The sequence below is a fragment of the Pinus tabuliformis genome, chromosome 8 (genome assembly GCF_031772625.1).
Source record: "Pinus tabuliformis cultivar Carrire ecotype Pingquan chromosome 8, CPIR1, whole genome shotgun sequence".
Classification (NCBI taxonomy): domain Eukaryota; kingdom Viridiplantae; phylum Streptophyta; class Pinopsida; order Pinales; family Pinaceae; genus Pinus; species Pinus tabuliformis.
Window position 1 is genome coordinate 1,789,734,972 of NC_142294.1, and position 25,045 is coordinate 1,789,760,016.

Genomic DNA, 25,045 nt, shown 5'->3' on the forward strand with positions numbered 1-25,045 from the left:
TTAGTTGTTCACTTATGGAATTAAGATCTGGCATGAGGGTGACTAGCTATGAGAGGCTAGGCTGTGAGAGCCTATGGTGGGATGGACTATGGCTCACCCTAGTTCATTTTTCTAGTATTTTTTTTTGCTGCAATAAATAAAATATTTATTTCTATCTTAATGATACTTTAGGAATATTTATTTCAAAATATTTTAATTTTTTTTTGAAAATTTGAAATTATTTCAATTATATAAATAATCTACCACTTGGCTGGTTAGGTAATATAGAAGATTGCACAATCACAGTTGAATTTTTTGCATGGAAAAACATTTTTTTCACACACACACACAGATATATATATATATATATATATATATATATATATATATATATATATATATATATATATATATATATATATATATATATATATATATATATATATATATATACCATTGTTAACCAAAAATCAAGGTGCGACCCAAAAATCAAGGTGTGTCCATACAATAATATTTATTACCCTCCAACACAAGCACCAAAATTGTTAGGCCAATTATATACACCATTGTTAACAAAAATCAAGGTGCTCCATTGACAAGCATATCACCCACTGACTCCCACAACCATCCACCGAGACAAGAAGAAGCAGCGTTACAAGCTTCACGCCGTGTCACCTGCTTCAGATTCTGGTCGTTTCGGGCCACGAATCGGTTTCCTTCACTTCTGATGGTGGGATGCATGCTTCCTCCAATTGCACATATTCCCCACCCTTCATAGTTGTTATTGGCGACGTGCACGTATCCATATCTACACCTGCACGATTATTGACTGATATGTTAACGAGAGAATTGCGTGCATTGAGTGAGCGATATCAAATAACTTCTCAAATTTAATGGGTTTGAAATTTTAATTGCTTTCCAAAAATTGTTTTCTTGATAAGTTTTCGAAGACTTGAGGTTGGTAAGAGTAAAGTGAGACTGAGACAGTTGGCTTAAAAATGTTCTTTTAATATGTTCACTATTTGGCATTTATACAGAGAACTTCACACCCACTACTCGGAAATTTCTGGACACTCCATCTAAAACAAGACTCAAGTGTTTTTTCAATAACACTTGTTTGTAATTTCGATATCATCACATTATTTGTGATTGTACTTTTCGAATAAATTAAATAGTAAACCTAAATATTCATTCTAAATAGATTTCTGATGGGTCTCCGCCAAATTTTAAACTCATCCACTAAAATATACTAAACATGTATCTGCAAAAAGCGATTTTATTTTCTAATACTAAAAAAGTGCATGCATCTTTTAAAACATGGTGAATCTTTTAACTATTTGGACTAATCTGTTTGTTTGGATCAAATTTACATGCCATTAACTAACAGTTGGCAATAACCTACTGTTCTTTGCCCTTTGAAAACACAAATCAATCAAAACACAAAACCGTCCTAACCATTCCAACAACTAAGAAGGGGATGTTCCTCAATGTTGAAATCGTAATTTCAACGCAGCGGCAACATCGCCAGAAAACATTAAGCTACCCGCCTGGAACTTCTCGGACCAGCTTTCCGATGAAGGAATAATCCGGCAAGGAGCTCCGAGAAAATATGGAGCAGACACGTGGATGACCACTGACGTAACGCAACGTAAGGTTCTCGGGAGGTAAAGCTCAGCAGTTGTGTGCCTTCCGATATCAACCTCCGCCGTCCGATCTGGTTGCGTGTCCTCCACCGTCGATCTCCGAAGCTGCTGCCCGCCTGCGTCAAAACGAATTTATTTCTGCGTGGAGTGAAAGACTTTCTCTGTTGACTACCACTCCTGTCTGCAAAAAGGAATTAATTTGAATTTATTGCGGGTCGTAAATGGTTGGCTGAACATTTATTTTTATTACTTTTACACCAATGAGAGGTATGGGCATAAAAAGTCATATTCACGTATTATCCTTTTGGAAATGCATTGGATATGCATTAAAAAAACTAAAACAAATGCATATGTTTTTTTTTGTAATATGCGTTGACCATATATGATTGAAAAACCCACGGTTGTAAATAATTTTTATGCACGAAGGTATGGTGGATATTAATGACAGGTATGGTCATTATATCATGATATATACGCAATGTAAAATTCATATGAATGTAGAGCTCGGTGGGTTGTAATTTTTTTTTAAGTGTTGGCCATTGTGAAATGAGAGCTTAGGGGAGCGAAAAGAATAGTGTGCACAGCAGTGCATGAAAAAGAGCAGAAGTGGAGCATATATGTTATGCAATGTTATTGTTGCATATGAGAGTGGTGTAACGCGCAGCAGCGAAAGAGCAGGGAGTGCTCAGAATGAAGACCAGCACATGAAGCAGGTGAAGACATTGCACGGCAGTGCATAGATTTTTTTTGTATTGGGTATGCATTGAAATGCAGGAGAAAAGAACGCACAAGTATCTTTGAAATTGTGAATGTAATTTACTGCATATGTAAAAGTTTGTTTTACAGCAGTATGTGTAAAATATTTTTACAGCAGTATGTGTAAAAATAGTTTTACACCAGTAAAGTGAAAAGGGGTTTTACAGCAGTAAACCCAGCACAGTGAACTCTCAGGTGGAGAGAAAAGACAGAGTTTTTATTTTTGATGGGTGAAAGTAATTTTTGTAAATCCCTCTGAGTGAAAGAGGATGAAGTTTGTATCAGGCTTTATATTTTAATGAATAGAAATGTTTTATGGTGTGTAATACTCTGTTCAGTCAATTTTTATTAAAAGGCTTCCCTGTGCAAGAGGTCCTGTGAACAAAGGAAACAGAGCATTGGCTCTGTGATGTTTGTTTGTGTGGTTTTGGTATTTTTCCCATTTAAAAATACCCAACAGTGGTATCAGAGCTAGTCCAGGCTCTTTGAAGACTCAAAGAAGCTGAAGGAAGGTGTGGTTGCAGCAGAGAAAGCTTCTCCAGCAGTGTGAAGTTTCAGCCAAAGGGATTCAGGTATTTCTCAAGTTTTTGAGTTATTATTGAAGACAGTCAGTTGTTTTTTAAAAAAAACACAGTCAAGTATTTGAAGCCTAGTTAAGAATGGCAAGGTCAAAGAAGAAAGCCTCCAAGCCTGCTAAAAATGTGTCTCCCTCCTCTACTAAACTAGAAGGCAATCCATTAGAATACATTCTATTTGAAACCCCAAAGTTTGATGGAAACTTTGATGTATGGGAAATAATGATGAGGGCCTTCCTAATGTCTGAGGGGATTGAAGTCTGGGAGTCAGTGATTGATGACAGCAAGATGGATAAAGAATCCATGGAGTATGATGCACAAGCAGCAAAACTAATCTTGGATGGACTCCCTGATTCTGTGAAGAAGAATCTTGGAAAATATACATCAGCAAAGGATATATGGGACAGACTGCATGACCTTCATGCAAAGGGAGCACTGACCATGACAATGGGTCAAGATGAACCCATAATAGAAGCTGAGAATGAGAAGCTTGACCTCATCAAGCTTCAAGTAAAAGAAAGGGATGAAGAGCTTGCCAAGCTTAAGAAGGAACTTGAAGAAAGCAAGAGGAAACATTATGAAGAAGTCATATCCATGACAAATCAGCTGAATGAAGCAAGGAAGCAGGCAGATGCCTTGTCAAGTCAACTTGAACAAAGGCACATGAGGGTGAACAAACTTGTGGAAGAGATTGGACAATATAAGGTAGAGGTCTCCTCCCTTAAGTCCGAACTACAAGAAGCCAAGAAGCAGGCACAAGGAGCTGAAAAGAAAATGAAGAGCAGTCAAGCAAAAGATGAAGAAATCTCCAAAATGAAGACTGATATTATCTCCTTCAAAGTAGTAGCAGCTGAAGCTACTCGTAGCAAAGAAGAAACTGAAGGACATCTAGCAAAGAAAAATAATGAGTGTGAAAGATTGGAAGAAGAGATTGTTCTCCTCAGGAAGAAGGTTGAAGGGATGAACAAGATCATGAAGAGCTCTCAAGCTCTGGATGACATGCTCAGCTATCACAGATCTCCATTTGATAAATCAGGACTTGGGTATGTAGGTGAACCCTCAAACAAGCATGAGGATGTTTTAAGCAAAAGAGATGCGAAGAAGCCAGAAAGAGATGGTGATGCTCCTAGTTCCAGCAAAGGCAAGGAGAAAAATGAAGGTTGCAATAGAAGAAATCCTGCTCCAAGAAGAGAACCAGCTTCAAGAAGAAATGTAGTTGATGGCAAAAAGGCAAGATGCAATGGTCATCAACAAAGGATCTCAAGGCAGCAAGGCTTCAGAAGTACATCAAGGAAACCTCCATCTCCCAGGTACCAAAGTTCATTTTATGGTTATTGTTACTCTTGTTCAAACTTTGGTCATATGGCAAAAGATTGTAGAGCGTTTCATGGAGATAGATGTTGTGGTCCCCGACAATCTCCAAGAAATAATTTCACAAGAAGAAATCATGAATTCTTATTCATGAATAAAATTGAATGCTTCAAGTGTCATAACATTGGGCATATGGCACGTGACTGTAACTTGAGATGGGCTGCTATGCAAGCTAGACCCACACAAAAGAAGAAAGTTACACAAGTATGGAGAAGGAAGGAAAGGCAATCTGAAAACCCCTTGAACTCCCCAGTGGATCTAAATTTATTTTGAGAAAAGTCTACCAAAAGAAGACAAGCATACACTAAAGGGGAGTTTGAATTTTTTTTGTTTACTGAACTGTATTAACAGTCATTTGTTGATGGAGGATGTATTGCAGCGCAGCAGTTGCAAATGAAATCTTTGTTAATCCCTCTAAAAGGTAATATGCAGCAGTGATGAAATCAGCAATGTTTTTGCTTTGTGTTTATGCAATATGCACAGAAATGCATAAAGAAGAAAAGATGGCAGCGCTGAAATGTAAAGAGCAGCAGCGCAAGAAGAAAAGTATGCATGGCAAGGAGACCCTCACAGCAGTGGGAAGATAGAACATAAGACAGTAGTCTTGAAATTTTTTTTGTGGTGCACATGCATTGAAATGCATAGCAATGGAATGTAGTTTCCCTTCTATGTAATGTGAGAGAATATACTCACAGTAGAGTGAGTACAATACACAGCAGTAAAAAAAATGTAATGTTTTTTTATGCAACGCAGCATGCAAAGAAATGCATAAAGAAAAACAAGGACAGCAGATTTTTAATGCACATTGGATGTATAAGGATGTGTGTGGCAGCAGAAAGCCAAATGAGTTGCACAGTAGTGCATTGTGTAAAAAAAATGAAGACTAAGATTGTGTGAAGCAAGGGTGCATGAGAAAAGGCAGCAGCCTGTGTTATTTTTTTGTAGAGAATGAAGTGCCAAGAGTATGGGCACACAGCAGTATGATGAAACAAAAGGCAGCGACAGTGCAAATTGCAGAGGCAATGGAGTAGCAAGAAGTTATGGGCAGCAGCATGATGGCAAGAAGGAGAAGCACACAGCAATGCAAATAAGAAAATGCAGCAGCATGAAGTTTTGTTGAAGAAATGAAAGGTAATGGACAACAGGACATGTAAAAGAAATTTTTTTCTTTACAGCAGTATATGTAACTGTAATGAATGTGTTGTTCATTGAATTGAAATGCAATATATGCAACAGCAGTGAGTGTAAGAAATGTTTACACACAGCAGTGTAAATTTGTAAGTTGGGACAGTGTAATTGTTCCAAGAAAGACAGAGTATTTTGTCTTTGAAAAGTGCAGAAGCAGTGCAAGTGTAGACACAGCAGTGTGGGATAGACGCAGTAAAGAAGATGGCACAACAGTGCAGCAAAGAATATGCAGCAGCATAAAAGAACAATGTAATGAGTTTGCACACACAGCAGTGCAATGATTGTTTGTTTTGGAACTGCATTTGAAGCAGTCATTTGGTGAAACCCTCTATTAAAGAGGAAGATGCTTTTCAGCATAGTGTGGTAAATCCCTCTATCAAGAGGATGATGCTTTTCAGCATAGTAACAGGTGAATCCCTCTGTCATGAGGAAGGTGCTCTTAAGCACAGTTTCAGGTTAATCCCTCTATTAAGAGGAAGACAACTTTGTTTGTTTATGAACTGCATCAGAAGCAGTTGGTGAATCCCTCTATGTGAGGAAGATATTCTTGCAACAACAGTTAGTGAATCCCTCTATGTGAGGAAGTGTTTGGGTAAGATTGAATGCCCAGCTGTTGAAATTAAAGGGGAGTGTTGAAATCGTAATTTCAACGCAGCGGCAACATCGCCAGAAAACGTTAAGCTACCCGCCTGGAACTTCTCGGACCAGCTTTCCGATGAAGGAATAATCCGGCAAGGAGCTCCGAGAAAATATGGAGCTGACACGTGGTTGACCACTGACGTAACGCAACGTAAGGTTCTCGGGAGGTAAAGCTCAGCAGTTGTGTGCCTTCCGATATCAACCTCCGCCGTCCGATCTGGTTGCGTGTCCTCCACCGTCGATCTCCGAAGCTGCTGCCCGCCTGCGTCAAAACGAATTTATTTCTGCGTGGAGTGAAAGACTTTCTCTGTTGACTGCCACTCCTGTCTGCAAAAAGGAATTAAATTGAATTTATTGCGGGTCGTAAATGGTTGGCAGAACATTTATTTTTATTACTTTTACACCAATGAGAGGTATGGGCATAAAAAGTCATATTCACGTATTATCCTTTTGGAAATGCATTGGATATGCATTAAAAAAACTAAAACAAATGCATATGTTTTTTTTGTAATATGCGTTGACCATATATGATTGAAAAACCCACGGTTGTAAATAATTTTTATGCACGAAGGTATGGTGGATATTAATGACAGGTATGGTCATTATATCATGATATATACGCAATGTAAAATTCATATGAATGTAGAGCTCGGTGGGTTGTAATGTTTTTAAGTGTTGGCCATTGTGAAATGAGAGCTTAGGGGAGCGAAAAGAATAGTGTGCACAGCAGTGCATGAAAAAGAGCAGAAGTGGAGCATATATGTTATGCAATGTTATTGTTGCATATGAGAGTGGTGTAACGCGCAGCAGCGAAAGAGCAGGGAGTGCTCAGAATGAAGACCAGCACATGAAGCAGGTGAAGACATTGCACGGCAGTGCATAGATTTTTTTTGTATTGGGTATGCATTGAAATGCAGGAGAAAAGAACGCACAAGTATCTTTGAAATTGTGAATGTAATTTACTGCATATGTAAAAGTTTGTTTTACAGCAGTATGTGTAAAATATTTTTACAGCAGTATGTGTAAAAATAGTTTTACACCAGTAAAGTGAAAAGGGTTTTACAGCAGTAAACCCAGCACAGTGAACTCTCAGGTGGAGAGAAAAGACAGAGTTTTTATTTTTGATGGGTGAAAGTAATTTTTGTAAATCCCTCTGAGTGAAAGAGGATGAAGTTTGTATCGGGCTTTATATTTTAATGAATAGAAATGTTTTATGGTGTGTAATACTCTGTTCAGTCAATTTTTATTAAAAGGCTTCCCTGTGCAAGAGGTCCTGTGAACAAAGGAAACAGAGCATTGGCTCTGTGATGTTTGTTTGTGTGGTTTTGGTATTTTTCCCATTTAAAAATACCCAACACTCAACGCAGTCGTTGCTCTCTGGTTTTAATGTATTTTCAAGCTGGGATAGTCTTAGTGCGATGAACTTACCTTGGCATCCTCTGCATGACACCTGGTCCAAAGTGGTTGTAGGTAACGGTTACCTTCATGTTTTTATCACCTGCATAGTCATCGCTGTGGCCTAAAAGCATTACCTGCATGCGTTCATACAATGAAAGAATAATCACTATCGCTATAGATTATGTAGTATTCTAGATTTCTAGAATATAGAATTTGATGACAAATAAAACAAATTAGTTGCTTAACTATTCCAACACAATCCGTAAATCTACAATCGGCATAAACTATTATTAAATTTTAAAATATTGCTAAAATCGGCCATCAGGCTTTAAGTAAACTTGCCTTGTCATGATAAGTGAAACGGTTGTTGGAAATAGTAATAGCTGTGGAAGCAAGCGAAACGTCAATGAGACCGTCTAAGCACCTGGAGAGGGTGTTGTGATCGATCCATATATCTTTAGAACCAGTGATAGATATAGCATCTGGATCCTGTTTTGTCATCCAGGTGACGGACTCCGTCACCTCAACGTTACCCGCGACGCTGGGTTTACAGTCATGGATGTTCAACCCATGAATAATAACGTTGTTCACGTTGTCAAGGCGGATGCAAGGCCCATTACTGATCTCAACATTGGCCCCTCTTCCATCAATAGTCTTGTGGCTTGCAACAGAGAGGGGCATCTGAAGCTTTATGTTCATATCTTTAGCAAAAACAATCCACAGTGGATTCTTGCGGGTCACTCCGTATCTCAAACTACCGGGCAACGGATTTGTGGGATTGTCATCAGGGGTGGTGACGGTGTAGATCTGCCCTCCTTTTCCTCCATTGGCGGCGCTTCCGAAGCCCACAGCACAATCTGACAACTTCATTCGATTCTGCGCCCAATTTGCATCTCTTCTCCAGCAGTTGTCAATGGCGTTGGACCTGCTGCTTGCAGAAAAAGACAGGGAGGCTTGCAACAACACCGAAATCAGACCTAATAACATCCATGCTGCTCCAGCTATGGCCATATCAGGAGTTAAATTCCTAGGATGCATGGATGTGCCTAGTATTGGCAATACGGCGAAATATTTGATGATAGATGGAACTTTATGCAATCAGATTGCATGTGAGTTTATGCAAAACTTGCTTTGCTTGCCATTGTATCTGAAACTTAACTTATATAGTTGCCATCCCATGTCATAACATGGCCACCCGATCTCAGTATCTGTTATTCGTCTCGTCATGGTAATTAATGCCTTAACTAAATGTTAATTATTTTACATTTTATGCCTCAACTTTTACCTCCTATAGTGGCTATCTCGTGAGAGTAATTAATGCCCTAACCAAATGTTAATCATTTTACACTTTATATGACAATTTCTATTTCCTATACCTCGTCATGGTAATTAATGCACTAACTAAATGTTAATCATTTTACACTTCATAGGACATTTTTTACTTTTTATATCTTGTCATGGTAATTAATGCCCTAACTAAATGTTAATCATTTTACACTTCATATGACAACTTTTACCTCCTATAGTGGCCATGTGGTAGTGGTAATTAATTCCCTGACTAAATGTTAATCATTTTACACTTCATATGATAACTTTCACCTCCCAATTCTTTCTATATCTTGTCATGGTAATTAATGCACCAACTATACATGTTAATCATTTTACACTTCATATGACAACTTTTATCTCCTATAGTGGCCATCTCGTAGTGGTAATTAATTCCCTAACTAAATGTTAATCATTTTACACTTCATATGATAACTTTTACCTCCCATAGTGGTCATCTCGTGTCCTAACATGGTCCATCATCTTAGTATTTTATATATGGTAGTCATGGTAATTAATGCTCTAAATAAATGTTAATTGTTTTTCGTTTCACATAATAATTTTTAAAAGTGCCACTTTTTGGAGTATGTCCGAGATTTCTAGCTAGGATTCTGTGAAATATTTTGTGGTGAAATCTTGATTTGTGTTGTTTAAACTTGTTTTTTTACTACATGTATAGATCCAACAATTTAAAAAATATTTGGGGCACTTTGATTTTACAGAGTTCACTAGTCAAACTTTCACTTTCAATGAATCTCTCTTAGATTAAAATAAACTAGAAAATTGTTCAAAAAATGGCACAATAAAACAACTCAAAGAAGTAAATACTCCTCGTAATTAAATATTAATTATTTTGTGTTAGCATGTAGTTAAGGGTTGTTCAATTAGCATATGAATATTAATAGATGGGATGATGCTAGGGACAATGCAACTTTCTTAACATTAATCTTTTTCCACTTCATATCACAATTTTTTTTGGGTTTTCGTAATTAAATATTAAGTATTTTTTATTAGTATGCGTAAGTATAAGGGTTGTTTAGTTATAATATGAATATTAATCCATGGGATAGGCTGGGACAATGCAATTTTTTTAATATTAATCATTTTCCACTTCATATGACCAATATGTTTTTGGGGAACTCCTAGAAATTAAATATTAGTCATGTTTGGTTATTCCTCCTTATTAAATATTCCTATTTGTTTGTTATTGTGCTGAGATTTAATCGTGGTTCAGTTAGGATTTGAATTTTAATCAACGAGATGATGTTTTTTTTTTAATAATTGGTCTTCCACTTCTAATTTATAAGATTTATTTTATATAGGTGTAGTTTAACTTAAAAAAAAAAAGCCATTTTTCATGACAATTTTTCTAATTAATTGTAACCAAAATTTGTGAGAGGTTTATCGGAGGTTTTTAAAAACTCTAATTTAAGTAATTTAATCTATAGATTTTGAGTTCCACCCACGGGTTTTAATCACATTATTAAGATTGACTTTCATTTTAATCACATTAAGATTTGGCCACACTAGATAGTTGTGAATGTTGACCAAATCTTCATAATGTGATTAATGCTAAAGACAATCTCATTAAAATATAATGTTTAATAATGGTGTATTCTAACTTATAGAAAATTTCATTAACATATAATATTTAATAATCGTGTAGTCCAGCTTATAGAAAATATCATTAACATATAATATTTAGTGATGGTGTAGTTTAACTTATAGATGAAACAACCCTTTTCACGAAATTCACCAAAATTTAGCAATACAATTTTAAGATATTTCTTTTCAATTTAAAATACATTTTTGAATGTGTAAATGGATTCAACATTGTGAAAATTCTTCAGCACTAGAATTATGGAGAAGAAAAAATTTATGTTCAAGCTTTTAAAAATCCTTATAGATTTTGATTAAACAATTTAAACTCAAGTTTTTAAAAATCTCTGTAAGAGTTTTAAAAGTATTAACAAAATCTCTGTGAGATTTTGATTAAACAACTTAAACTCAAGTTTTTAAAAACCTCTGTAAAATTTTCATCAAAATTAACAAGAAGAGATATCATGAAACAACACATTTCGTCTATAAGTTAGAATATGCCCTTCACAATTACATTATTTTTTAATAATAATTGATCAATTATATTAAATAGGAGTAACCTAACATATAGACAATACAATTTGAAGCAATAATGTGATTTTTTCTGGTTTAAAATATATTTTTGGATACATAAATGGAATCGACACCAAGAAAAACCCATGTAGTACTCAAATTAACAAACAATAATTAATATTTAATTACTAGGAGTTTCCCCCACCCAAAAAAAAGGAGTTGCTTCATACTGGTGGCTTGGTGGCTAGAATGTTTCCCACAAGATTTCACATAGTGACTTCTTGTGTTTATTTACATATTATTCCACCTTCAATCAAGTATTTTTGTAAATTTGAGAACAAATTTATTAATAATAAATCCCAAAGGGTTTTGACAAAGGAAATAATCCTTAAGTGAGTAAAAACTAGTAGAATCCTTGTGATACATCCTTGAATTATTATAATATGATTTTCTCATGGCACTCATATTATGAGTCATGATGGTACATATAGTTGGCACACTAAGTGCATGCATGCTTGTATGAGACAAAAATTTCCATTATTGAATTTCATGAGAAGAAATAGCTTCTAATAATTTTGATGAATTATTGAGTAGTGGTATAATTGGAATGAACCTTTCATCATGCAAAGCAATGTGGAAGCATTTGAGGAACAGTAATTCCTACCAATAAATTACAAGATATGGTAGGATTAATTTCTTCTTTCTTCGGGGTTCGTTCGTCATGTATAGCATCTTGTTTTGACGTTTCTTGATCCTTTTCTTCCTCCTCCTCACAATCAATGTAAAATAATTTCTTCTGAGCACACTTATGACCTTTAGTGTATTTGCTATCACAATTGTAACAAAGCTCACTTTCTCCTTTTTCTTCCAAATTTTTTTGTGGAGCAACAACAATTCCATCTTTATAATTGTGAGTGGTAGGGTTTCTTGTTGCCATAATTTATTTTTCTTTCCAGCCTGAATGCCTTCTCCTATGAATCATGTTCCTAAAGACGAACCTCATTTTGAATGTTATCCTTTCAATTCCCTATGAAGACATCAATCCTATGATTCTCTGGAATATCATTTACCCTTATATTCAATTTTTGGAAGTCCACAATGTGTTCTTCCATTGAACCCTTTAGTTTGAGATTTATCAATTGGCTAAAGAAGGTGTTGCTATTTGTATCCTTATAATGTGTTATCATTTTCTCTATGAAAATTGACCAAGTGAAAAGTGGTTTACGAGGAAAAAGAACTTTATACCATAAAAAAATTATTTGTTTCTCAATATAAAGATACAATATGTGCCTTTTGTAATAGTTTCACATCATTAGATCAAAATATTTCTCCATCTATAGTATCCATGTTATGGGATCCTTTCCATCAAACTTCCTCGTATTGATCTTTGGAATACGGTGGGTCTTCAATCCAATATTAGATTCTATAAGCCTTTAAGCCTTCCATGCCTTTCTTCAAATATTCCATGCATTTCTTCAAAGATTCTTTCATACCATCGAAATTAGCTTCCATGGCACATATAAAACTATTATGTTAGCTTCGATCACATTCTTCAAATCATCCATCCCATTTTGCTTACTTGGTGTAAAACCCCTCCCTTGTGTACTAAATTCTCATGTGTACTAAATTATTGTAAACCTAAGCTAAGTTAAAGCTAGGTGTGATACCCGCCCTTGTGTGTTAAACATTTGTAAACCTACCCTGGGTTAAAGCTAGGTGTGGTACCCTCGTTTGTGGGATAAACTATTATAAACCTAATCTGAGGAAAGCCAGGTGATATGTAATATTGAAAGAAAATGTGTTATTAAATAAATTAATAAAATAAATCACTTGGGGGTGGAGCACCAAGAGAGAGGAGATTCTTGCCAAATACCATGAGGAATTAGATAGAGTTGAATCTTTAATGATAAAGCTTCTAGATCTGATTCTAGATAAGCTTGGATGGATTCGATATCCATCGGATGGATGGGAGATAAAGATCCATCGAAAATAAAAGATTTGTGGTAGATAAAGGCATGCTTTTATGTGGAAAAGCATCATGGGAGATAAAGACAAGCTTTTTCAAAAAATACCTAGGAAAATTGAAAAGTCCATAAAACTGAGACGTTGCTAATGGTAACTAAATCATGAAAGAGGGTATTAAATACCCAATGCATTGATCAATTCAAGACAGTTAATCCTTGGCAAGATCTTCGACTTGGGGGGGAATCAGAGGTGATTCATGGTTGGGTGGTGGTGTTCCACCCTCCAAGGTGATCTAGGTATGACTAATGTTTGAAATAGCCGCAAAGTTATGAGTAAATATTTGCAGATTTGTACGTGGTTTTGCTTAAGTAAAAGCGCATATACATGTTGGTTCGCCTCATCAGAGAAGCGTATACAGTATGAAGTATTATATTTGAAATTGCAGTTTGATCTATCTATTGTTGCAAAGTTCTCTATTCTGCTCTGTGTTCTGGTGACTATGTTTCGTTGATAGCGTTTTAGTAAGAAGCTTGGACATATACCAAAGGAATACAGGAGAAGATTTTGGGCACCATACGAAAAGTAGAAAACATCATCACAGTTGAAGATATGGAAGAAAAAGGAAATACAATCAGAAAGAAGTGGCATAACAGAGTATAGAGACATGACAGACTCAGAGGGAGATGAAAGTGTGGAACCTTAGTGTTCTAAATCTCATACACAATTTTAATGAAGACAAGTCGCGTGTGTATGTGAGTTCGAAGCTGCACATTCGCGTATATGTTGGTTTGAGGAAAAAAGTGGGACAGACTCAGGAAAAAGGGTTTGATATGGTTCAGTTAATTATTGTATTTGTTTGATTATGGTTACAATCTACTAATGATGTGTGGAAAGGTGTCGGTACTCATAAGATGTTGTTTAGAAGTGCTTTTCATCCTAACTTGATGACGATGATGCCTTGATACTTCTTGCTGATATATGCATGATCATATTTGACATGAGTAGATGGCACAGGTTCAGGAGGAGCATATGATTCGAATAATGCAATGTTGTCATTATGGTTATAAGTCTTTGGTGATAATGCTTATGTGGCTAAATTATACATCTTGCTACTTATTGTTGGTTGGTCAAGAGAATGGTATTGCAGATTATAGGTTGCTGATGTTGATGAGAGATGCTTATCGTGCAGACCATATGGTGTATTATAGTAGCTAATGACTATCATGGTCTTGTTTAGGTCTTTGGTCTTTGTTAAAAATGTCATGTATTTCTTTTGAAGACCCATGAGTCAGATGATGTAATTTTTAAACCCACTTTTCGTGGGAAGGATGATGTAACAATGTCTATCTTAGTCATGTATAAACATTTGGTATATCCCCACTTGGTTGGGAGATTGATGTATGTATAATTGATTGGCGATAGGAAGGTCATACTCACTTAGTTGAGTTGTAGAGTCACATTATTCTTTTGAAAAATATCTTTGCAAACTCTGCTTGTGCTTGGGAGGAGCATGGACGGATTGGTACATCTCAGCACATAAAAAGGAAGAGCTCAATTAGAGATTTAAGCATGTACTCAGGGGGAATATGGAAAAGAGCTAGGGGGTTGTAGCTCCCTTCGAGTAGTAGTTGGAGAAAGAGAGAAGGCTATAGCCTTATACAGGTGGTTGCCTGCATATAGGTATGAGTCTACACCAGTACAATATTGTAAACAAGTTTTTCTTATATTAAAGTAAGACAAAAGCAAGTGGTTTTTGTCCCGCATTTGGTTTCCACCTTATATCATGGTGCTCATGTGTGTTTCTTATGTGTGATGATATGTTCTGCTTTTACTACACTTGGTTACTATTTATATGGTTAATGAATTTCTGATGCACTGATTAAAGATCAACATATGATGAATTAACTGAATCATAAGTTTGTTGGTATACGCTAGTTGCATTAAACACAATTATGTGTACATGCGGGCTACCTTAACTGAAGTAGTACATATGAATCTGATTACAAGGACTAAGATGGTCCAAAAGGCATATCGATCATGATCGAATTTGTGAGCGTACTTGGTTCATGAGCATTTAACTGGAATAATAAAATGACCAATGATGGATGATCATAGACATTATTAGTTCCTATTTTTCCAATTCGTCTTCCATCACGAGAAAAAATAAGTGATATATACTTCCTCCAGTTATTGTTCGAGCCGGATGATAAAAATTGGCATGTCCGGTTCTTTCGGCGGATAGATCCATAAAGATCTACTTATCCCAATAACAAAGAAACCTGACCTAAATGATCCTGTATTAAGGGCTAAATTAGCTAAAGGTATGGGACATAATTATTATGGTTATTTAGCATGTATATTCTTTTAATATCACCCACTGACTCCCACAACCATCCACCGAGACAAGAAGAAGCAGCGTTACAAGCTTCACGCCGTGTCACCTGCTTCAGATTCTGGTCGTTTGGGGCCATGAATCGGTTTCCTTCACTTCTGATGGTGGGATGCATGCTTCCTCCAATTGCATATATTCCCCACCCTTCATAGTTGTTATTGGCGACGTGCACGTATCCATATCTACACCTACACGATTATTGACTGATATGTTAACGAGAGAATTGCGTGCATTGAGTGAGCGATATCAAATAACTTCTCAAAATTAATGGGTTTGAAATTTTAATTGCTTTCCAAAAATTGTTTTCTTGATAAGTTTTCGAAGACTTGAGGTTGGTTATCAATGGGATTGCATGAGTAAAGTGAGACTGAGACAGTTGGCTTAAAAATGTTCTTTTAATGTGTTCACTATTTGGCATTTATACAGAGAACTTCACACCCACTACTCGGAAATTTCTGGACACTCCATGAATATTATCATAAACTTTTATGGACAAATCTAAAACAAGACTTAAATGTTTTTTCAATAACACTTGTTTGTAATTTCGATATCATCACATTATTTGTGATTGTACTTTTCGAATAAATTAAATAATAAACCTAAATATTCATTCTAAATAGATTTCTGATGGGTCTCCGCCAAATTTTAAACTCATCCACTAAAATATACTAAACATGTATCTGCAAAAAGCGATTTTATTTTCTAATACTAAAATCCAAGTTTTTTCCTCGAGGAAAAAAAAATGCATGCATCTTTTAAAACATTGTGAATCTTTTAACTATTTGGACTAATTTGTTTGTTTGGATCAAATTTACATGCCATTAGCTAACAGTTGGGAATAACCTACTGTTCTTTGCCCTTTGAAAACACAAATCAATCAAAACAAAAAACCATCCTAACCATTCCAACAACTAAGAAGGGGATGTTCCTCAACGCAGTCGTTGCTCTCTGGTTTTAATGTATTTTCAAGCTGGGATAGTCTTAGTGCGATGAACTTACCTTGGCATCCTCTGCATGACACCTGGTCCAAAGTGGTTGTAGGTAACGGTTACCTTCATGTTTTTATCACCTGCATAGTCATCGTTGTGGCCTAAAAGCATTACCTGCATGCGTTCATACAATCAAAGAATAATCACTATCGCTATAGATTATGTAGTATTTGTTGGAATTTAATTCCAACTGCAACAATGAATAGCTGGACAAGAATCTGATCTGCAGTAAATACTCCAGGCTGATCGGTGCATCAAAGTCAAGCCCAATATTTTTGCACATTAATATGCATTAAAGTTTCAATTGAATTCCCCTGCAGACAGCCGACTTGTTTTTTGATAGAAGCATCACCGCCTTGCTGCATTAAATACAGAGATAAACATTAGAAGATATTTTGTAATATTTTATTGTTTTAATCAGATATGTTTTTGCATATAAATATCACACAACAGTTCTGTTTTGAGGTTAGCAGCAGCTGAAGAATCACACAGAGCAGAGGAGAGCACGCAGCAGCGTGAGGAAGAAGAATAATTTCAGAACAGTGAAATGCACAACAGTGCAGAAATTTGAATGTAATTTGCTTTCTGGTTGTTTGCTGATAGAAAGGGTAGATGTTATTTGTGTGGAACAGAAGCGTTCCTTGGTAAATCTATTTTGTAATAGAAGTTGTGAAATTCCCTCTGTAACAGTTAGTTTATTTTGATGAATACAAGTTAATTTTTCCTGTTGTTGTTACACCGTCACCGTTGCTGTTACACCGTAACTCAAAAAATACTTGATGTCAAAAATTTACGTTGCTGCAACACCACGAACAGCGTTGTTGCAACACCAGTTACAACAACTAAAAAAAACTGCGTTGTTCCAACACCATTTCCAGAGAACGAATTTTTCTGTTTTGTGAGTTAAAAACAGAGTGTTTTTTCTGTGTTAAAACAGAGTGTTATTCTGCGTTGCTACAACACCAAACTTAGTTGCTGCAACACCAAACTGTGTTGCTGAAACACCGTTTCCAGCAAGCGATTTTCTGTTTTTCTGTGCAAAAACAGAGTATAAAAAACAGAGCAATTTTTGTCTGTCTGTTATGGAATTTATCAGAAAATTCCAACATGGTATCAGAGCTAGTCTAGGCACTCAGTGAGTCAAAAACAAAGATTGTTTTTCACTGTAGGAGCTGTAAGAAGTTTGTTGAGCAGAATTTTTTCCAGCAGAGAAAGTTTTTGCTTGTTTTCAAAATACAGTCAGTATCTTTTCTTTACCAATACAGGTTAAGATGGCAGATGCTGGAACAGGTTTGACAAATCCCCAACTGCCTCAGTTTAATGGGAAAAATTACAGTTATTGGTCCATAACAATGAAAGAATTGTTTGCTTCTCAAGGAATATGGGAGCTGGTTGAAACTGGCTATGCTGAACCTGCAACAGCGTTGGCTGCTCTGACAGCAGCAGAAAGAGACCAGTTGAAGGGTGACAGAAAGAAGGATGCCAAAGCCCTCTTTTTCCTCTTCCAATTAGTACATGAAAGTGTTTTTCCGCGGATTGCTGCAGCAACAAAATCCAAAGAGGCATGGGATATTCTCCAAACTACCTATCAAGGCATGGAGAAGGTGAAGACTGCAAAGTTGCAGATGTTGAGGAGAGACTTTCAAAATCTTAGCATGAAGGAATCTGATACAATAGATTCATTCTTCACTCAGGTTATTGGCTTGATAACCCAGATAAGATCTCATGGTGAGATTCTTGAAGATAGAAGGATTGTAGAGAAAATCTTGAGATGTTTACCCTCAAGGTTTGAATCTATTGTGGTGGAAATAGAAGAAACAAAAGATCTCTCACAGTTCACGGTAGATGAGCTGAGTGCTTCTCTGTTGTCTCATGAACACAGACTGAGTAGAGGAACAGATTCCTCTTTTGAGCAAGCATTCAAGACTCAGATGTCTTTTGGCCAAAGAAGAGGTCGAGGCAGAGCAAATTACAGAGGTCGTGGAAGAAGCCAAAACAGAGGCAGAAATTATCCTGCTAGCACAAGCGGAAGGAGCTGCAATCAGAACCAAGCTGAAGGTTCAAGCAAACAACAAGCTCATGGACAAAGGTATGACAAATCCCAAGTCCAATGTCATTATTGTAAGAAATTTGGGCACTATGCAAATGAATGTAAGAAAAAACAAAATGACATGAATAATAGGCAGAATGCTAATTTTGCAAATGAAGAAGATAAGAACCCAAAGAACGTGTTGTTAACATGTAACATAGCACAAGACAAACAAGAAGATTTTTGGTTCTTAGACTCAGGTTGTAGTAATCACATGACTGGAAATATTGCAATGTTTGCCAATCTGGATGAAAATGTGAAATCTGAGGTAACAACAGGGACTGATAATAAGATATCTGTCAAGGGTAAGGGCAGTGTCAATATCCGAGCAAAAAATGGAGAACAGATGACTGTGCAAGCTGTATACTATGTACCTGGTCTGAAATGTAATCTTTTGAGCATTGGACAGCTCATAAACAAAGGTTACAACGTGTTCTTCAAAGGTGATTTGTGTACTATCAGAGACATACCTCCAAGTAAGAAGATCATTGCACAGGTGCAGATGACCAGCAATAGAATGTTTCCTCTCAAACTCAGGGCAGATTTGAAGGAAGGCAAAACTATTGCGGCTGTAACACAAGAAGTCTTTCAAGAACAGGTGAAAGATGTGAATTGGTTGTGGCATTTGAGATTTGGACATCTCAATTTCGGAGGCCTGAATCTGTTGCACATAAAGGGAATGGTAAAGGGATTGCTGTTGATTGAGAAACCAGACAGCCTTTGTGAAGGCTGCATCTTGGGCAAGCAACACAAAGAAAGCTTTCCAGCAGGAAAGAGTATAAGGGCAAAAGCACCCTTGGAAATTGTTCACTCTGATGTGTGTGGACCGATGAAAATACCATCATTTGCTGGGAATAGATATGTTTTAACTTTTATTGATGATTACACCAGAAAGACATGGGTGTATATGCTGAAACAGAAGAGTGAAGTGTTTGAGAAATTCCGCCACTTCAAAACTCTTGTTGAAAAGCAGAGTGGGCATTATATCAAAGTGCTCAGAACAAATAGAGGAGGAGAGTACATCTCCCAAGAATTTCTGTGTTTTTGCAGAGAGAATGGCATACAAAAGCAGTTTACCACAAGGTATACACCTCAGCAAAATGGTGTTGCTGAAAGAAAGAATAGGACCATTCTTGACATGGTCAGAAGTATGCTGAAGGCAAAACATTTGCCGTATGAGTATTGGGCAGAAGCTGTTACTTGCGCAGTTTACATCTTGAATAGATGCCCAACTAAAGCTGTCATGAACAGAATACCAGAAGAGGCATGGAGTGGTCAAAAGCAAACTGTCACTCACATGAGAGTATTCGGTTGTGTTGCATATGCACATGTACCAGATCAGCTAATGAAAAAGCTTGATAGTAAGGGGGAGAAGTGTGTCTTTATTGGCTATTGTGATGAGTCAAAAGCATACAAACTTTATAATCCATCCACCAAGAAGTTAATAGTAAGCAGAGATGTGCAGTTCATTGAAGATGAAGCTTGGGATGGAAGCTTGGAAAAAATAGTGAATGTGAAGACAATAGTGTCTCATGAAGAAGAAGAGGAAGGGACAGCAGCAAATAATCCTTCCTTGGTGGCTCCTCCTACACCACAGCAAGTACAACAAACCACACCACAAGCTGGAATCCGAACAGCCTTGAGAAGTCAAGGAAGAACAGATGTTGTTACACCACAAACAGCTGATGCTGAAACACCACAAGGATCTGAAATACCCTCAAGTTCGGATGGAACTCCAAGCACACCAAGAAGACCAAGATTCAGAAATCTGAATGAGATTTATGAACAAGGAGAGGTAAGTAACAATACCGGTCTGAATTCATTATTCGCTTTGTATTGTCATGTTGATGACCCAATTCATTTTGAAGATGTTGTAAATGAAGATAAATGGATTGAAGCAATGAATGAAGAAATTGGTGCAATTGAGAAGAGTAAAACATGGGAGTTAGTGGACCTCCCTGAAGGCAAGGATGCCATTGGAGTTAAGTGGGTCTATAAGACCAAAAGCAATGCTGAAGGTAAGATTGACAGGCACAAAGCAAGGCTTGTTGTGAAAGGCTACAAGCAGCAACAAGGCAGAGACTATGATGAAACCTTTGCACCAGTAGCAAGGATGGAAACAGTGAGAATAGTGTTGTCTATTGCAGCACAACACAAATGGAAGATTTATCAGATGGATGTTAAATCTGCATTCCTGAATGGAGTGTTAAAAGAAGAGGTTTATGTTGATCAACCTCCGGGCTATGAAGTTGAAGGCCAAGAGCATAAAGTTTGTAAGCTGAAGAAGGCTCTTTATGGGCTGAAGCAAGATCCAAGAGCATGGTACCGCAAAATTGATGCTTATCTGATTGAGAATAGGTTTGCTAAGTGTGATGGTGAACCCACACTCTACATAAAACAGAATGACGGTAAGATTATTATTGTTGTTTTATATGTAGATGATTTGATTTTTACTAGCAATGATGCTTCTCTCATTGCTGATTTTAAAGCAGTCATGAAGAGTGAATTTGAAATGACTGACTTGGGCTTCTTAAGATATTTTCTTGGAATTGAAGTAGACCAAAGTGAAAATGGTGTTTTCATTTCTCAAGATAAATATGTAGAAGCTGTGTTGAAGAGATTCAACATGCAGAACAGCAAGGTTGCTGTGACTCCAACAGTAGTGGGGCTGAAATTAACCAAAGAAGATAGCAGCAAATATTTTGATCCAAAACTGTACAAGAGCATAGTTGGCAGCCTTATGTACTTGACTGCAACTAGGCCGGACATTATGCACGCTGTGAGTTTAATCTCCAGATTTATGGAAAGACCGAAAGAGACTCATTGGCAGGCAGCCAAGAGGATTCTAAGGTATGTGAATGGAACGAAGGGGTTTGGTATTTTATACTCCTCTTTGGAAAGTTTCATGTTGACAGGTTACACTGACAGTGATTGGGCTGGAAGTGTTGATGATAGGAAAAGCACATCGGGATATGTGTTTCATATGGGATCGGGAGCCATCTCATGGGCTTCCAAGAAGCAACCAGTTGTGGCTTTGTCAACAGCAGAGGCAGAGTATGTGGCAGCAACAGCAGCAGCATGCCAAACAGTATGGCTGAGAAGAGTTCTCAAAGATTTGTGTCATGAACAAGAAAAGGGCACAACCATTTACTGTGACAATAGCTCAGTGATAGCATTGTCTAAAAACTCTGTTTTTCATAAAAGAACAAAGCACATAGACACCAAATTTCACTTCATACGTGAATTGGTTAACAATGGTGAGATTGTTTTGCAGCACTGCAGAACAGAGGATCAGCTTGCTGACATCTTGACAAAACCATTAGCAAAGAAAGGTTTTGATCATTTCAGGAAATGTCTGGGTATGCAGCAGTTGAAATTAAGGGGGAGTGTTGGAATTTAATTCCAACTACAACAATGAACAGCTGGACAAGAATCTGATCTGCAGTAAATACTCCAGGTTGATCGGTGCATCAAAGTCAAGCCCGATATTTTTGCACATTAATATGCATTAAACTTTCAATTGAATTCCCCTGCAGATAGCCGACTTGTTTTTTGATAGAAGCATCACCGCCTTGCTGCATTAAATACAGAGATAAACATTAGAAGATATTTTGTAATATTTTATTGTTTTAATCAGATACGTTTTTGCATATAAATATCACACAGCAGTTCTGTTTTGAGGTTAGCAGCAGCAGCAGCAGCTGAAGAATCACACAGAGCAGAGGAGAGCACGCAGCAGCGTGAGGAAGAAGAATAATTTCAGAACAGTGAAATGCACAACAGTGCAGAAATTTGAATGTAATTTGCTTTCTCGTTGTTTGCTGATAGAAAGGGTAGATGTTATTTGTGTGGAACAGAAGCGTTCCTTGGTAAATCTATTTTGTAATAGAAGTTGTGAAATTCCCTCTGTAACAGTTAGTTTATTTTGATGAATACAAGTTAATTTTTCCTGTTGCTGTTACACCGTCACCGTTGCTGTTACACCGTAACTCAAAAAATACTTGACGTCAAAAATTTACGTTGCTGCAACACCATGAACAGCGTTGCTGCAACACCAGTTACAGCAACTAAAAAAAACTGCGTTGCTGCAACACCATTTCCAGAGAACGAATTTTTCTGTTTTGTGAGTTAAAAACAGAGTGTTTTTTCTGTGTTAAAACAGAGTGTTATTCTGCATTGCTGCAACACCAAACTCAGTTGCTGCAACACCAAACTGTGCTGCTGAAACACCGTTTCCAGCAAACGATTTTCTGTTTTTCTGTGCAAAAACAGAGTATAAAAAACAGAGCAATTTTTGTCTGTCTGTTATGGAATTTGTCAGAAAATTCCAACAGTATTCTAGATTTCTAGAATATATAATTTGATGACAAATAAAACAAATTAGTTGCTTAACTATTCCAACACAATCCCTAAATCTACAATCTCCATAAACTATTATTAAATTTCAAAATATTGCTAAAATCGGCCATCATGCTTTAAGTAAACTTGCCTGTCATGATAAGTGAAACGGTTGTTGGAAATAGTAATAGCTGTGGAAGCAAGCGAAACGTCAATGAGACCGTCTAAGCACCTGGAGAGGGTGTTTTGATCGATCCATATATCTTTAGAACCAGTGATAGATATAGCATCTGGATCCTGTTTTGTCATCCAGGTGACGGACTTCGTCACCTCAACGTTACCCGCGACGTTGGGTTTACAGTCACGGATGTTCAACCAATGAATAATAACGTTGTTCACGTTGTCAAGGCAGATGCAAGGCCCATTACTGATCTCAACATTGGCCCCTCTTCCATCAATAGTCTTGTGGCTTGCAACAGAGAGGGGCATCTGAAGCTTTATGTTCATATCTTTAGCAAAAACAATCCACAGTGGATTCTTGCGGGTCACTCCGTATCTCAAACTACCGGGCAATGGATTTGTGGGATTGTCATCAGGGGTGGTGACGGTGTAGATCTGCCCTCCTTTTCCTCCATTGGCGGCGCTTCCGAAGCCCACAACACAATCTGCCAACTTCATTCGATTCTGCGCCCAATTTGCATCTCTTCTCTAGCAGTTGTCAATGGCGTTGGACCTGCTGCTTGTAGAAAAAGACAGGGAGGCTTGCAACAACACCGAAATCAGACCTAATAACATCCATGCTGCTCTAGCTATGGCCATATCAGGAGTTAAATTCCTAGGATGCATGGATGTGCCTAGTATTGGCAATACGGCGAAATATTTGATGATAGATGGAACTTTATGCAATCAGATTGCATGTGAGTTTATGCAAAACTTGCTTTTCTTGCCATTGTATCTGAAACTTAACTTATATATTTGCCATCCCATGTCATAACATGGCCACCCGATGTCAGTATCTGTTATTCGTCTCGTCATGGTAATTAATGCCTTAACTAAATGTTAATTATTTTACATTTTATGCTACAACTTTTACCTCCTATAGTGGCTATCTCGTGAGAGTAATTAATGCCCTAACCAAATGTTAATCATTTTACACTTTATATGACAATTTCTATTTCTTATACCTCGTCATGGTAATTAATGCACTAAGTAAATGTTAATCATTTTACACTTCATAGGACATTTTTTACTTTTTATATCTCATCATGGTAATTAATGCCCTAACTAAATGTTAATCATTTTACACTTCATATGACAACTTTTACCTCCCATAGTGGCCATCTCGTAGTGGTAATTAATTCCCTGACTGAATGTTAATCATTTTACACTTCATATGATAACTTTCACCTCCCAATTCTTTCTATATCTTGTCATGGTAATTAATGCACCAACTATAAATGTTAATCATTTTACACTTCATATGACAACTTTTACCTCCTATAGTGGCCATCTCTTAGTGGTAATTAATTCCCTAACTAAATGTTAATCATTTTACACTTCATATGATAACTTTTACCTCCCATAGTGGTCATCTCGTGTCCTAACATGGTCCATCATCTTAGTATTTTATATATGGTAGTCATGGTAATTAATGCCCTAAATAAATGTTAATTGTTTTTCGTTTCACATAATAATTTTTTAAAGTGCCACTTTTTGGAGTAACTCCGAGATTTCTAGCTAGGATTCTGTGAAATATTTTGTGGTGAAATCTTGATTTGTGTTGTTTAAACTTGTTTTTTTACTACATGTATAGATCCAACAATTTAAAAAATATTTGGGGCACTTGATTTGTGTTGTTTAAACTTGTTTTTTTACTACATGTATAGATCCAACAATTTAAAAAATATTTGGGGCACTTTGATTTTACAGAGTTCACTAGTCAAACTTTTACTTTCAATGAATCTCTCTTAGATTAAAATAAACTAGAAAATTGTTCAAAAAATGGCACAATAAAACAACTCAAAGAAGTAAATACTCCTCGTAATTAAATATTAATTATTTTGTGTTAGCATGTAGTTAAGGGTTGTTAAATTAGCATATGAATATTAATAGATGGGATGATGCTAGGGACAATGCAACTTTCTTAACATTAATCTTTTTCCACTTCATATCACAATTTTTTTTGGGTTTTCGTAATTAAATATTACGCATTTTTTATTAGTATGTGTAAGTATAAGGGTTGTTTAGTTATAATATGAATATTAATCCATGGGATAGGCTGGGAC

General features: G+C 36.6%; 2 pseudogenes; both read right to left on the reverse strand.

The window, feature by feature from the left end:
* Positions 1-496: 496 nt before the first annotated feature.
* LOC149243365 (pectate lyase 1 pseudogene) lies at positions 497-8,560 on the reverse strand (annotated as a pseudogene).
* Positions 8,561-15,267: 6,707 nt separating this feature from the next.
* On the reverse strand, positions 15,268-23,579 carry LOC149243366 (pectate lyase 1 pseudogene; annotated as a pseudogene).
* Positions 23,580-25,045: the final 1,466 nt, after the last annotated feature.